This window comes from Pan troglodytes, chromosome 5, assembly GCF_028858775.2.
Source record: "Pan troglodytes isolate AG18354 chromosome 5, NHGRI_mPanTro3-v2.0_pri, whole genome shotgun sequence".
Taxonomy (NCBI): Eukaryota; Metazoa; Chordata; class Mammalia; order Primates; family Hominidae; genus Pan; species Pan troglodytes.
The window spans coordinates 105,535,982-105,551,732 of record NC_072403.2 but is presented as its reverse complement, the minus strand read 5'-3'; the positions used below and the strand labels follow the sequence as shown (position 1 = coordinate 105,551,732).

The window sequence follows — 15,751 nt, the reverse complement described above, 5'->3', positions numbered from 1 at the left end:
ATTTTTGGATTGAGAACACTTGATCAAAAGAGTATAGGATTAAAAATCTTAATTAAACTGACAGAAGTATATATGTTTATATTACCTATTCCTGAAAGGGAATTTGAAGGAACTTGTGTATCTAAACAATTTTTTTTAAATTAAAGATTAAAATGAAAGAAAAATCACTCCTAGAGAATGGGGAAACACAAATTTTTTGAACCGGTTACAACTTATTTAGTGTAGTCGGCATTCAAATTCTAGCTGAGCTGTAGTGAAATTGTTGATATAGACAGATTGAGTGAGACCAATTTCCCACAGCTGGTGTGAACTTCTCCATGAAGGGTATGCAGCTGTTAGCTCTCATGTGTGATGCTGCAGAGTCTTGCACACTCCCCAATGAGTCTTCTACATTCTACCTGCACTCTTCTGTTTCCAGCCACAATCAGAGCTGCCTCACAATTAGAAAATCATCTCACCCTGGACTTTATTCTGATGTTGACTATTTAACTCTATGTCCCTCAAATTTATTCTATCCCATGTGAAAACATCATCTGAAAACATCTGTATATTTTTGCCCTGCTTTCTCTACTGACTGAGAAAAATATTCCTCCTCTTTTCCAAAGCTAACCAACCTTTTGTGATTTGCACAGTCATCATCTAGAGAATCCAGATCCCCTTATGTTATCAATCTTCTTTCTATATATTGTATTTCAAATTCTCTCTCTGTGTCTCTACTTGTTCCTTCCTCTCAGTACAATAATGATGTTTCTTTTATTAAAAAATACATTTACCAATTCCTGCCTTATCCTAAAGAGGGAATATAATCTATGAGGTAAACTGATTTGATCTAAACTACTGGCTGCCTATTAGCTATCCAGATCCTCTATCCCTCCAAGTTTTAAGCATGTGTCATTTAAAAAAAATTCTATCCCTTTCCAACTGTATTTGCATTCAGCATATTTTGTTGTGCAGATTTTCCCTGCAATACTTTTGTTGTAATTCTGTTTTATATTCTTCCACAACCGCACAAATTTCTGCTTTTATTGTTTTTTTTCTGGATTAATTGGCGTAGCCTATTAATTGGTCTTTGCAACCTAACTTCACTATCTCTGATCTATATTTTAAATTATTACAAAAATACCTTTCCTAAATCATACTCCTCATTTATTTTTGCTGAAATCTTGGTGATTTCCATTGACTAATAAATAAATAATCTCCTAAGCAAATGATTTGAAGCAACATACTCTAAATAAGCTTTCCAACCCCTCTCCCTACAGCTAAGCTTCATATATCCATACTTTACAATTGCAACTGAATAAAACTTTTCAGTGCTTTCCTGCCTCTATGTGTGTAATTACAATTTTTTTATACCAAGATCACCATTTTATACTTCTCAGACTCCAGATTGCCTTGGATGCATCTTTATACTTTATACTTTATTTAATGCTTTCCTCTTCAAGTAAATATTCTAGGTTCCCAAGCTAGAACTTCTTTCCATCCTTTAATTTTCCAGAAAATTTGTGTTTTCCTTTTGACATTTCCTTTCTACCTTATACTTAATGTCTTCATTCATCTATGTTTTCTTGGCTGGTAGATTCATGCTCATCAGTGTCAGTGATCATGTCAGTTTTGTCTCTGCTTAATTCTCCATTCAGTCTTTCCATTTTGAATATACTTGGGATTCAGTTAAAAGTAAACGAAGGTTAATTTTACATTTATCTACTAAATAAAGGATAAAGGACAAATTATTCTTTTTCTTTCATGTCAAAACAAACATGCACATTTTTCAGCATGTTTGTGCACACCTACACACAAAGAGTCCATGAAATCTCATCAACTTAAAAAAAGAAACCTTGTGCCAAGTGATGTTTACATGGTAGGTGAAAAGAGAATACTGGATGACAGGAAGGATGACAAGTCAAGTGAACCAAATCTGAAGTGGTAATTTTTACAACCTGAATAATCTGCTCTCCATATGTTTCCTGCAAATCCCAGGAAAGGTACTAAAATCATGATCTTTGCATTAGAGTAGAGCATATAAAGATTCACCTCTTAGCAGAAATACATTAAAAATAGAGAATAAGGAAGAAAGCTTTTTGGCAATCTTTCCTGACAATGTGTGCAAATCTGAAAAGCCAAATGGAAAGAGGAGTCTGCTAAGCTTTATCACACAGCACATTCAAAGTCATCACACATCATAATGCTTTCATATCATATGTCCATTTCACATTCTCAGACATGGCACCACATAGTTAAGCCTCCAGCAGCTGGAGAAATTATAATGCAGCAGTGGTCTACCCATTTAGTTCAGCGATTCCTTTAGAATTCTTGGCTTCAATAACTTAAGACAAATAGAAAGTTTTATGCTTATAAGTTGAACCCAGACTGTGACTTAGCTTTTCCTGTATATTTTTTTAAAGTTTCAGTTACTTTAAGTTAAAGGAATCCTATATCATCTGAACTGGGAGAAGTCAAGTGAGGTCATACTCTTATGGAGATATTGATGCAAGTTTTCATATTCAATCTAGTATATGATCTTGTCTTTCCCGTTTGTCTGTATATTCATCTTTCCTGGGTTCCTCATTGTACTGTTTTTCAAGAGTCTGATTGCAAATAAGCATGAAGATATGGGCTACCATTTGGTAAACAGATATTTTAGGTGATTTGGTCATATCACAAGGGATGATTTTATTTTATCATCATCTTTAAATATTTGCCATATTGGTAATTTTCTTGAGAGAGTATCCTCTTTATTAGAAAATATGAATACTGTTTTTGAAACATCTACGGTATACTTGTTATTGGTTCCCACATATTTTCATGAAAACAGCATATCAAAAGTGTTAGTATTTGAATTTCTGTGTTAAGGAGAACCTATCCTCCTAGGAATTGAACCAAATAGAGGTTATAAGGTTATATTGTAACAAATAAGAAGGTTTCACCCCCTATTTATCTTTTTAGGTAATAGAAGATTCAATAAAATAATTTAAAATTTTCCATTATACATCTGCGTGGCTTTTTCTAGTTGTGTCTAGGGGTAATATGACAGGAAGAATGTGTTTTGGGCATGATGGTCTGGGTTTGATTGATTCTCAGCCTCCTCTCTCCACTTGATGTGTGATATTGAACAAGTTATTTAGAAAACCTATTTTGCATCTATTTAATCCTCTGTGAAATGGGGATAGTAAAACCTACTTTCAAGTTGTTCTAAGGATTTAAAAATATGACATGAGGAAAACTGTCTAATATCCCCATTAAATAGTCTCTTTTTCTTCTTCATGCCTCTACCTCCATTATAAAGCTAATTGGAGCACCATGTTGCCTTTAAGATAGATTATCTATGAAGACCTAATTTTAAATTATATCTTACATTTGATTTCTGTGCACATCTTAATGCTATGTCTGTTTCCAAGGCATCTGGTTGCTTTCACTATTTAAAAAAGAAATGCTTATTTTTTTTAAAAAAAGTAGTGCCAGTAAGCAAATGACTTAAATGTACTTTACCTTAGTTAATTCTCATAACAGTTATCCAAAATAGATATTATTTATCTTTAATCTATAAATGAGGAAACTAAGGTTAAAAGGTTAAGTGACTTTTACAATACCACAAAGGCTAAGCAAGGTTAAGTGACTTCTATAATACCATGAGTAAGTAGCAGTTATGGGAATTGAACCCAGATTTTCCAGTTTCAAGCTGAGTGACCTTTCTACTCTTCCACTCTGGCAGAGCTTTATTTCACATAGCTTTCCCACTCCCTCTCTTTAATGCACTTCTACATTTTCCATGTTAAACGCAATGTTTTACCCTCGTTGGCTTCCTCTTTCTGCTCTCCTCTAGCAACCTGGAAAAAAGTCTGCCTATTTCTGTAAATAAGAATCTTTAGGTACAGTTATTTAGGCACATTTGACAGACGTTTAGCCAAGAGAAAATATTTAAAGTGAAATATTTGGTATACTTGTCAAACCAAAAGAAAAAAAAGTGCTTATCAGTTACATAAAATATCTTTTTGGGTAAGTGGCAGAATGTTACATTTTTATAACATCACTTAAAAAATGCCACTTGAGTGTGTTACATGCTCATTAACTACAAAGAAAATACATCAAATAAAGAAATATAACTATTTGCACAATTCACATTTAAGGGTAGTAATCCAGGAGCTTGGAAATAAGGCTGTGATAAATGTTATTAGGTTAGTAACCAGGTATAGGCTTCAGGAAAAAAAAAAAAAAAAAGAATGTCCTGTATGGAAATGGAAAATCTGAATAATGCTTGGATCACTTCTATAGGGATTTTGAGTAGCTTTGTGTTAAAGACTTATGACCTACTCCTATAGTTATTGGGAAATAAAACGGAACAGAGAACGAATAAGAGAAAGAAAAAAGAGAAAGGTAAGAAAGAAACTGAGCTACTGAAACATACTTATCATGAACAGAATTAACAAAAATGGATACTAATTATGTTAGTATCTGAAGTATTATAGATACTAATACTAATTATGTTAGTATCTGTAATTCATTGAGTACTGTCAAAAATAAAATCACATCAAGTTAGAAAAAAATATATAAACTAATTGTGCATTCAAAAAAACAGTTCACAAACCCAGAGATCACAAACCAAGAGTGGAAAGAAGTCTCACTTACAGCAGTTACAGCACAGCTGATAAAGCATAGAAGAGGATGTATTTTGACCTTATTCATTATTGGCTATTGTACGTTAACATTCTTCATAAGAAAAACAGAGCTGTTTAAGCTAATTTTGTCTATAGATGATTTTTTAAGATTTCATTGAATCATGCCAACAAGGATGTAAGGCTTACATGGTGTCTTTTATTTACCATTAGAGCAAAAGTTTGGGGAAAATCAGGACAACTTAAGTTTTGGCTACATGGATATGAGTGGCTAGCCTTGGGCTATATGTAAATCGTGGTTTCCATTTTAATCTTTCTTTAACAGTTCCCACCATATACTTGGGAAAATTTATATATAGATATACAAAAAAAAGTTTCAGTAAGCTTCCTAAAAACCATGCTAAAATCATGCAAAATAAGCTTATCTATTTCCCTTTAAAAACCTATAAAATAGACTTATTTATTTTAGATAAGGAAATAGTCTTAATGAAGTTAAGTAATTTGTCCAAGATCACACCACACACACAGTGGGATGATTTGAAGTTTCCTCTATATTGATGTAAAATGAATGCTTTCACAATACCAAGCAGTCTTTCCACAAAAATAATGTATCACTTTAATAAGTAATAGGAACACCACAACACTAAGAACTTTTCTTTAGCTACCATCAGTCATTAAATATTAAAGCATATTATTTCTAAATATATTTATTATAATTTTTATCTCAAATGATACTCTGATAAAATTAACAGGAAAAAAATTGTAAAAGGCTATTGTAGAGAGTGACCTGTGGATGAAAAAAGAACATATATCTGATTGCTTTTGAAATGAGGTCTATGAAACCACACAGTAAAGTGTAATTTTATGGAATACAAAAAACAGGAAGTCTAAGTGATTTGAGCAAATATGACAAAAAAAGAAATGAGTAAGTTATCTCTCTACTTAATCACACAAATGTTTACAATTTCAAACATTGTTATTTTGGACTGTGATAAGTAAAGTGGTTTTCTTTTAGAAGTTTGATTTACAAATAAACTCTGGCACATCCCTAAAATTTAGTTGCCAAAAAAATGAATGTGATCATAGAGAAGAATCTTTTAAACAACAGGAAATTTACAGAGCTATATTGAATTAACAAATGACAATTTAACCAAATAAACAGACTACAGTCCCAACTGTGCCTAAAATTATTAAATTTAGATGTATGATTGATAAATAGAAAGATATAAATAAAAATTCAACAGAGGTTATCTCTGGATAGTGTGGTTATTATACATAATTTTAAATTTTATATTGTGCTCGTTTAAATTTTCTCAGATGGACTACATTAATTTTGTGTAGGAAAAAGACAGTAAAGCTAATATCAAAAGTCAAAGTTTACTTAGCTTTAATTTGGATGCCAATTGTTCAGATATTTTTCGTGCATTTTCTTTAGTTAGATTCCACTAACAAGTGATTGACAAAGGAAAATAAAGAGAAACTCATTTTTCAAAGAAAAAGAAAATAAGGCAGCCCTTTTTTGTTTGTCAGTATGATCACGTCAGACTATAAGACCCAGGGAGAGAGACATTTCATTTAGACTGTACTGTGTACAGAGCTATTGCTGCTATGCACACAATTATGATCATTGACAGTCACTCAATCTCTTTCCCTCTCTTCTGCACCATTGCTGCCCTGGTGCTGCCTCGGCAGCATATTTAGGTTTTAAGTTGTCAGTCACGATTCTTTTAAATTCTCAAAAAATGATAAAAATTCATAATATGAAAAGATGCCTGGTGAGACAAAGTTTTGGCCGGACAATTGAATTGGTTTCCCTTTGCGTTGCTCGGCAAATGTTTAATACACCAAACGTTCCATAATCCAATGAAAGTAAGTTTTCTTGTTTTAGTTTCCATAAAATATATTTCATTTTTATAGAATATTAAACTATGGCTTCACAACATCCTGAGACTGTCTGAGATTAAACAGGGAAATCAATCAGAACAAAACATGATCCCCTTTGCTCCTCTGCATCAAAGCACTGCAATCCATTCTCTAACTGTTCCCAAGAGTAAAATCTTCATTAAGCTGAAATATACACATTGCCATAAATTAAAGCAAATATATAACTCTGCACAATCTATTTTAGGCTGGGTGATCAATTCCACTTACCATTTTCCAAAAGAAAATAGATGGTGTTTTTTCAGTGTTTCAAATGGAATTTTCAGAGAATCTGGAAATTAAAGAAAAGTTTACAATAATAACACTAATTTACAATAATAACAAATAGAGTTTTAGTGGATCTAAAATTGAATTCTAATCTGTGTGTGTGTGTGTGTGTGTGTGTGTGTGTGTGTGTGTGTTCCTTCACGAACCAAAATGACCTAGGAGATGTTTACCACCCAAGAGATCATCCCTGTAAGCTCTGGAAACCTAAGGTAACTAAGGTACACAAAGAGATAGTAATCTTTGAGTTGCAGGAGCAGCTAATTTGGGAGTAAACAATAGATTTTTTCATGAAGTTCCTATCCCACTGCCAAAGCCAGTTGGCCATATATGTGGCTGGCCATGCTGAATAATAAGGTTTGGGACCAGATTGTTCCCTTGTAGTATATGAACTGTTCGACCTTCAATTTCATTACCACAGTTCTTCATGCACACATTTTTCAGTAAACTTGAACAATTTACTACACCTAGAATTGTATGAAACATATACCATAATTGATAATGAAAAATATTTTATTTTATACTGAGGTTTTCTTTATTTATTGATCTTTTTTCTTTCTTTCTTTTTCTTTCTTCTTTCCTCTTTTTTTCTACAAAATCAATTAGATATATATAAAAACAACCAAAAAACTTGTTAATTATAATTGAATTATTTAGGCTTTTTTGTGCCCATTTATTCTTAGATTAAAATCTGATTTTTTAGTAGAAGTTCACTCCTGGAAAATTAAGCCAAATATTCATAATAATATCCATTTGTTGTTTAAAATAAATGTTTCAAATTTCCGATGTTTTTAAGTGCAGAAAAATTAGTGTACAATGTATTCCAATAAGTGCTATGAACAGAAGGAGTTAGGACTTTGATTATATGTCTCATCTCAGAAAATCACCTTCAGAAACCTACAGTGCCCTAACTTGAGCATAGGGCACTATTGAAATTACATTAAAAAGTCAGGGAAAATGTAGTTACAAGGTAAAAATGTAAGAGTAGTAATTACTTGGTCTGTGTTAGGGCAAAGTCATGAGACAGAGTCACAGAATGAAACCCGAATAGCAGAGGTTATAAAAAGAAATAAGGAAACACTTACTGTAAGTGCCTGAGAATCAAAAGAATGTCACTGCAGAGTGTAAGTCCACTACTTAATAGGAAAAGGGAAAATTACAGACTACAAGAGGGCCAACACATTTAATTGCTCCTTGGGTTATTCTTTGCTAAATACTAATAATTGTAAAAGGTTGCTTAATGTGATAATAGTTACCAAGGTTGAAAAGATCAAAAGACAATGTCAGAAAGTAATAGATTGAGGTGAGTAAACATAATTGTGAATACATTCATATTAATGGTACCCTGAGAAGTACCAAAGAAAGAGATGCATTTGATGCTGAGATGACTATGAGAGTATATTATAATAAAATAAATGGAAAATATTCATCTATATTTGAGCTATCAAAAGACAAAATTATTCCAGGAAACGTTTTAAAATTGATAATTATAAAATCAATCAACTAGAAATTATTTGTTAAATATCTATTATATTTGTAAGACAGGCTAGGGATTTCGGGAAAGCAAATATATAAAAGAAAATTTAAAAATACTAAAAATTGTTACTATTTTCACCAAATGTAATGTCACTATGATTTTAAAAACACACAAACATTTAAAGAATAAAATATATAAGAAGAAATAATATTAACAGAATAAAATCTAGAAAAAGATACCAAAAAGGCTTTCAGACTACTGTATATATTTTTATAGGTGAGATGTTTCATACTCTCAAGGATAAGTAGTGAGCATCATTTATTCCAAGAGTAAGTAAATGACTTAATTTGATAAATTTATTAGAATACATTTTATTTCTTGATCAAATTAAACAAAATATTATATGCATATTAATTAACTAATAAATCCTTTCATTAAATTTCCAAAACCATTCCTGTTTGAATAAAATCTTAGTAGCAGATTAAAAACAAAAAATATTTAATGGTGAAACACTGAAAGCAGTCCCATTATAAACAGGAGCAATAAAGCATAGCAATCTTTATTACCTTTATCCCAAAATTATTCTGTACATTCATCCAATTTGTTTTTATATGCTGAATATGTTTTATTCAACCGTAGCTATATTTTAATGTATAATTATCTCAACTTGGGAAACTAATAGTACTTTCTAGTTGTTTTCTTCATTGTTGTGCCTTGGCCATATTAGTTTTTGTTAGTTTGTTTGTTTTTTGTTTTTGTTTTGGAGATGGAGTCTTACTCTATCACCCAGGCTGAAGTGCAGTGGTGTGATCTCAGCTCACTGAAAACTCTGCCTACCAGGTTCAATTGATTCTCCCGCCTCAGCCTCCCAAGTAGCTGGGATTACAGATGTGTGCCACCATGCCCAGCTAATTTTCGTATTTTTGGTAGATATGGGGTTTTGCCATGTTGTTCAAGCTGGTCTTGAACTCTTGACCTCAGGTGATCCACCTGCCTTGGCCTCCCAAAGTGCTGGAATTACAAGCGTGAACCACCGCGCCCCGCCCCGTATTAGTTTTTTAATAGCTTACTTTCTGACACACAAAAAATGTTTCAGGCCCATTTTGTACATTTCTTATGTTAAAACTGGAATCAGTCATTTCTCTATGAACCTGGTTTCTTTAGTGGGGTAAGCTAGTGGTAGTTCTGCCATACTCTTACACACACACACACACACACACACACGTGTATGCATCTTTCTAAAGTATTTCACCATGTGTACTTCTTCTGATTTTTAAGAAAGTCTGTACTGTTTTTTATTGGATATATTTATATTAATTTCTTATTTGGCAATCTTCAGTTCCCTCTCATTTTTGATACTTCTGAAACACGATAAGTACTTCTACTTCTACCCTAGTATCAAATTTAAACTTTACTTCTTAGTTCCAGTTTATACCTTTGAGTTCATCTGCGAGCTTTTTTTACTTTCCATGTATTCTTTCCATTCTCTTACACTTGTTAATGACATTAATTCTCCATTATTGTATATTTCTGTTACCCTATTACTCTTTATTTAATCCTAGGAATAAAGTTAAACATATTATATACCCACCAACAAAACTCATGACAAAGCTTCTTCAATTATTTCTAATATAGGTGAATCTCATTTTCTATTTGGTTTATTGGGAGGGACACATGAACATAATATTCTCAAAGTTTTTCCATGTCCATAAATGTTTGCTTATGATTTAATAAAAGTGTGATGAAATTTAAAATACCTGGCTCACATTTTCTAAGTATCTAAATAATGTTGCTCTAAGATCTTTTTGCATAAAATAGCACAGCTGAGAAGTCTGGTGCTAATTTGATTTTCTTTCTTTCTATGCTGAATTTTTTTTTTTTAACTAATGGCTTGTCTTCATTAGTCATTTTCCTGAATACCCAACAGACGCTTTTTAAATATTTAATGTTTAATCATTTTAAAAGGGTATATCTCAGAATTCGTCATTCATGTTCAAATTCCCAGGGAGCTTTTCCATTTGTAATCACAATTATTGGTGAAAATTTGGTATTGATATTGCAGGTTAAAAATATGCATTCTAACCTATGACTTGGTTATTTTCTCAGTTTACAAATAAATATATCATATATATCCTTTGCCTGTCTTCTAGATCTGTAATTTTTCTGATAACCTTTTACCTTTAGTTCTAATTATTTGTATTCATTTTATATCACTTATTTTACTGTGCTTTATGTGATATCTATGAACCTTTATTTTTCTTCTCAATTAGGCTAATTTTTAAAATATTTTCCTTCTACTTTTTGATTCTTATACCTAAATTCTGACACTTTTCTTTTTATTTTTGTTATCTTATTCTTCAGCTGTTCTGATTTATAATATTATTTCCAGGTTTTGATATTTATTTAATGCCTTTTAAGTTATTCTGAAAAATTTATGTAGCTTGTGTATATTCTGTATAGGAAAAATTTAATGGCATTTTTCTATAGTATTGGGATATTACATGATTAATGTTTATATTTTATTACAATTTTTATAGGATTTGATCATACATTTTGTATTTTTCAAAAATGTTTTTTCTGTGTGGGAACAAAGATGGGTCACAGTAATTTTCCAAGCCTCAGACTTGAAAAGGAAAAGCGAAAGGAGACAAGGAAAAGCAAAAACGAAGATAAGAGAATTGCTCTATTATATGTCAAGACATACCTCCAGATAACAGTCATAAAAATAATGTAGTATTAACCTAGCAATGGACAAATACACCAGTGTAATAGAAGTGGGTCCATATATAAAATAATTTAACAAAAAAAAAATGGCACCAAAATCAAAAGGGAAAGGTAGATTATCAAATAGATAGAAAATAAATTAGAATCCTCATCTAATCCCCATATAAAGGTGAAATCTAGGTGAAACTATGGAGTAGGTACAGGTAAAGTATCATTTTTTAAAACTTCAAAAACACAAACCATAAGATAAGAAATTTATGGATTAATGGTTAAGAGATCCATTACCTGCTAGCTGAGTGAACTTGGACAATCCTTTAACTTCTCTGTGACTCAATTTCCTCATATTTGCAATAGGTATTAAATGATTTAATATATGAAAAATGTTTAAAGCAATGGCTAGCACACAGTAAATGCTAAATAAGGGCCTAATGGTACTTCTGCTACTGTGCCCAATCAAAGATTTTTGATCAAGGAAGGATACCACAGGCAAGGTAATTGACAGAACAGAGAAGGTATTTGTACTGTCTGTAACTCACAAGTAATAGCATTTACAATATGAGAAATTTCTGCAAAACTCCATAACAAAATAGCAACTTGATAGAAAAAAATGAGCAAGGGAATAAAACACGTTATTTATAGTAGAGGAAACACAAAAATCCATTAATTGGAACAATATGTTATCGCCATTTTTTGTGAACCAAAAAATGTTTGGATATCAACAATTTTATATGGTTCATCTTAATTAGTAATTGATGAGACACTCAAGATTTTTAGTAATCGGAAAAATTCAAATTAAAACTGCAGTGGAAAAAAATTAAAAGATTTTGTAATGCTAAGTGTTGGCAGGGATGTAATGACATAGGAAGCTTCATATCCTGCTGGTGAGTATGTCAAGCAAGACAACCATTCGAAAGAATTCAAGTCATGTTTAGTCAAATTTTATACACACATATCCAAAGAAACAGCAAATCCACTTGTGGATATGTATCCCAAATCTTCTCTGGTTCATAGAGTTATATATGAAGATGGTTCTCCGAGTGTGTGGTGTTAAGAAGGCAGAAACAACCTTTGTGCCCATCACTGGGAAAGTGGTCAGGTAAAATATGGCAAATTCACACCATGAAATATAATGCAACATTTAGCAGCAACTGACTAAATGCAAAATGCATACATATCAACAGAGAATGGATCTTACTAGCAGTATGGCATTTCTTAAGGTAAGAAGCATATGACAATATTGTTTATATACACATTAAATATTACACACTTTGCAATGCAGTCAAGTAGAAAGTTACACATCAAACATTTAAATGTTTGATGCCTATGCAGAGAGGGGAAGGAGTTTGTGGTTATGGGAATTAAAGGAAACTAGTAAAACAAGAATGTGAAATAGCCTAAATATTCAAGTCAAAAACAAAAGCAAAATTAAAAGGCAAATGCAAACTGAAAAAAAAATTGTTGCAAGAGAAATAAGATCATCTCCTTAATTTTTCTTTTCAAGAGCTTTCAACACGCCAGGGACAGTGGTTAACACCTGTAATCCCAGCACTTTGGGAGGCCGAGGCGGGTGGATCACCTGAGGTCAGGAGTTCGAGACCACCAGCCTGGCCAACATGGTGAAACCCCATCTCTACTAAAAATACAAAAATTAGCCAGGCGTGGTGGCAGGCACCTGTAATCTCAGCTACTCGCAAGGCTGAGGCAGGAGAATCGCTTGAACCCAGGAGGCGGAGGTTGCAGTGAGCCAAGATGGCACCATTGCACTCCAGCCTGGGGGACAAGAGTGAGACTTCATCTCAAAAAAAAAAAAAGAGAGAGAGAGCTTTCAACAGTGAAAAGAAAAAAAAACAGTAACATATCAATCAAAAAAAAAAATGGTGCTATGGTCTGAATGTTAGTGACCCACTCCCAAAATTCCTGTGTTGAAACCTAATCCCCAATATAACGGTGTAAAGAAGTGGGACAATTCGGAGGTAATTAGGCCATGAAGGTGAAATTCTCATAAATGAGATTAGTGCCCTTATAAAAGAGCCTCAAGGGAGCTTGTTTGCCTCTTCCACCCCGTGACGAAACAGCAAAAAGGCACCATCTATGAACCAGGAAACAGGCCCTCACTAGACACCAAATCTGCCATCACCTTGATCTTAGACTTCTCAGGCTACAGAACTGTAAGAAATAAATTTCCACGCCTTCTAAGGCACCTAGTCTATGGTGTTTTGTTATAGCAGACCAGATGGACTAAGAAAGATGGGCAAGAGGAGAAATATTGAATAAGTAAAAATTTACAATAGGGATATGAAAAAAACTTTTTTCCATAGTAAAGTCATTATAATATAAAATTAAAAGGTTTCATTTTTTACACCGGCTATTATTGTAGCTAAGGCTAGGCTATAATAGTAAAATGTTGACTTCAAGAGAAGCACAAGAAATGGCAGATAATTAAAATATCATGTGTCAGTTCATAGGAAACATGTTAAATAAATTGCAGTGTATAAATATATATATATATATGGAGCATCATGCAGTCAAATAACAGGAATGAATGAAGCTCTCCATGGCCCAAAATGAAAAGATATCTACGAACCAGAGTTGAATAAAGCAAGCAGGATACATGACAGTATGGGTAGTAACCTACCATTTGTATTGACAAGACAAAAAGAATATATTCATAATTACTTGTAGATGCATAAATGGAAACAATAGTCCAGCTTAGATGATTTTGTTTCAAGCCTGTTCACTTCTTTTTTCTAGTCCTCACCACTCTGTGGAATCTTATTAATCTATGCAAATACTTGATAAAAAGTCTCACTTGCTTTCCAAAGAGAAATAATAATTTTCTGGAGCAATGCACATATATTTAAGAAACAGCACGAGTAAAAGCTATATATTTCCTTGATCATCAAGGGCAGTATTTATTAAAGATATATTTAATTTTTATAAAAATTTGGAAAGAAATTTTACCAATGCTGTCTAAAGCATTGGAATTAAGGTTCATAGTGAGTTTAATATTGTTATTTTCTTTTTTGTATTTGTTTAAAATTGACAAGTAATAATTATATGTAATCATGGGCTACATAGCGATGTTTTAATAAATATAATGTATAGCAATCAGACTACGGTAATTAGCATATCTATCATATCAAACATTTATCTTTTCTTTGTGTTGGGAACGTTCAATATCATCCTTTAGCTGTTGCTCAACATTAATCATCAGGGAAATGGAAATCAAAACCACAAAGAGGTAACACCTCACCTCAGTTAGGATGCTATTATCAAAAAACAAAAAAATAACAACTGCTGGTAAAGATGTGGAGACAAGAGAGCCCCCCCTATACACTGTTGGTGTAGATTTATATGACTACAGCCACTGTAGAAATAGTATGGAGGTTCCTCAAAAAACTTCAAACCGAACTACCATATCATCTAGCAATCCCACCACTAGGAATTTATCTTAAAAAATCATCATGTTGAAGATACATCTTCATCCTCGTGTTTCCTGCAGCACTTTTCACAATAGCGAGATATGGTCTCAACCATGGTGTCCTATGTTTGAAAAAATTAATGGAGTGAGGAAGGTAGGTGCTGAACATACTTGAAGCAGAAACAATGAGGAGAAAACAACAAAAAACTGGAGAAATCACTTACAGAACAGAAAGAGTTCCTCTTAGAATACTAGCACAGGCTCATTTCAAAGCAAGTATAGAAAATAGAGGTGAAACCACCACCAAAATTGATTTGTGGGACACCCAGGAAATCATTAGGGACTCCAAGTATTACTCAGGAGAATAAATTAGGCAAAAGAATATTCTTCCCCACTTTTTATTGTAGTATATGAGGTGAAACTCGTGTACGTGTTTGTGTGTGTATGTGTGTGTGTGTATGTCTGTGTGTGTGCACGTGTGTGTGTAGAGAGATAGTGGTGTTACTGCAATGGACTACTAAAAGATATCTAAAAATCTATTCCTGCATCTTTAACTTTTATTCTCAATAGAGAAGCCATAGCGATTATTTAAAATATAAGTATGTTAGTGTCAATACTCTTCTCAGAGCCCTTTAATAGATAGTGAAGACAAAGTAGGCTCCAAAAATGCAAGAGCAATTCTGACCCCACCACCCTGGCACCAAAAAAAGAGCTCCAGGTGCTAGCTGTTGAAAGTGAAAGCATATTGAAGCTTCCCACCTTCGTTATGTCTCAACAGATTAATATAGTAAAAAAGGGAGATAAGAGAATCTCAGCAAAGCACTGACACTATCCTCTACACAATAAATATAGGAAACAAAAATCAAAGACTGAGACTAAGGACAATTTAATGTTAAGAGGACAGAGAAAAGCAGGAACCTATAAAGATGGCTGAGAAAGAGTGACCAGTGAGGACGAAGTAAAACTAAGAGTACATGTATTCATTTCTTACTGCTGCTATTTAAAAGTGCTGTAAACTGGGTTCCTTAAAACAACAGAATTGTTTTTCTCTCTCAGAGTTCTGTAGGTTAGAAGTTGGAAGTTCAGGTGTCAGTAGGTCCTGCTCGCACCAAATGCTTTAGGAAAGAATCCTTCCTTCCCTTATCTAATTTTTTGTGACTGCTGGCAATCGTTGGTGTTTCTTGGCTAGTAGATGTCTCAGTTCAATCTATGACTATCTCCACATGGCCTTCTCCCCTGTATGTTTGTGCTTTCACATTGTCTTCTCTCTGTTCATATATCTGTAACCAAATTTCCCTTTTCTTATATTGAATT

General features: G+C 32.8%; 1 long non-coding RNA gene across 1 annotated transcript in view; it reads right to left on the bottom strand.

The window, feature by feature from the left end:
* LOC134810341 (uncharacterized) overlaps positions 1–15,751 on the bottom strand; it is a 155,638-nt gene that overhangs the window by 40,144 nt on the left and 99,743 nt on the right. Inside the window, exon 2 of the long non-coding RNA XR_010158108.1 lies at positions 6,762–6,822. This is a non-coding gene — a long non-coding RNA (uncharacterized LOC134810341). The remainder of the gene's footprint in view (positions 1–6,761; positions 6,823–15,751) is intronic.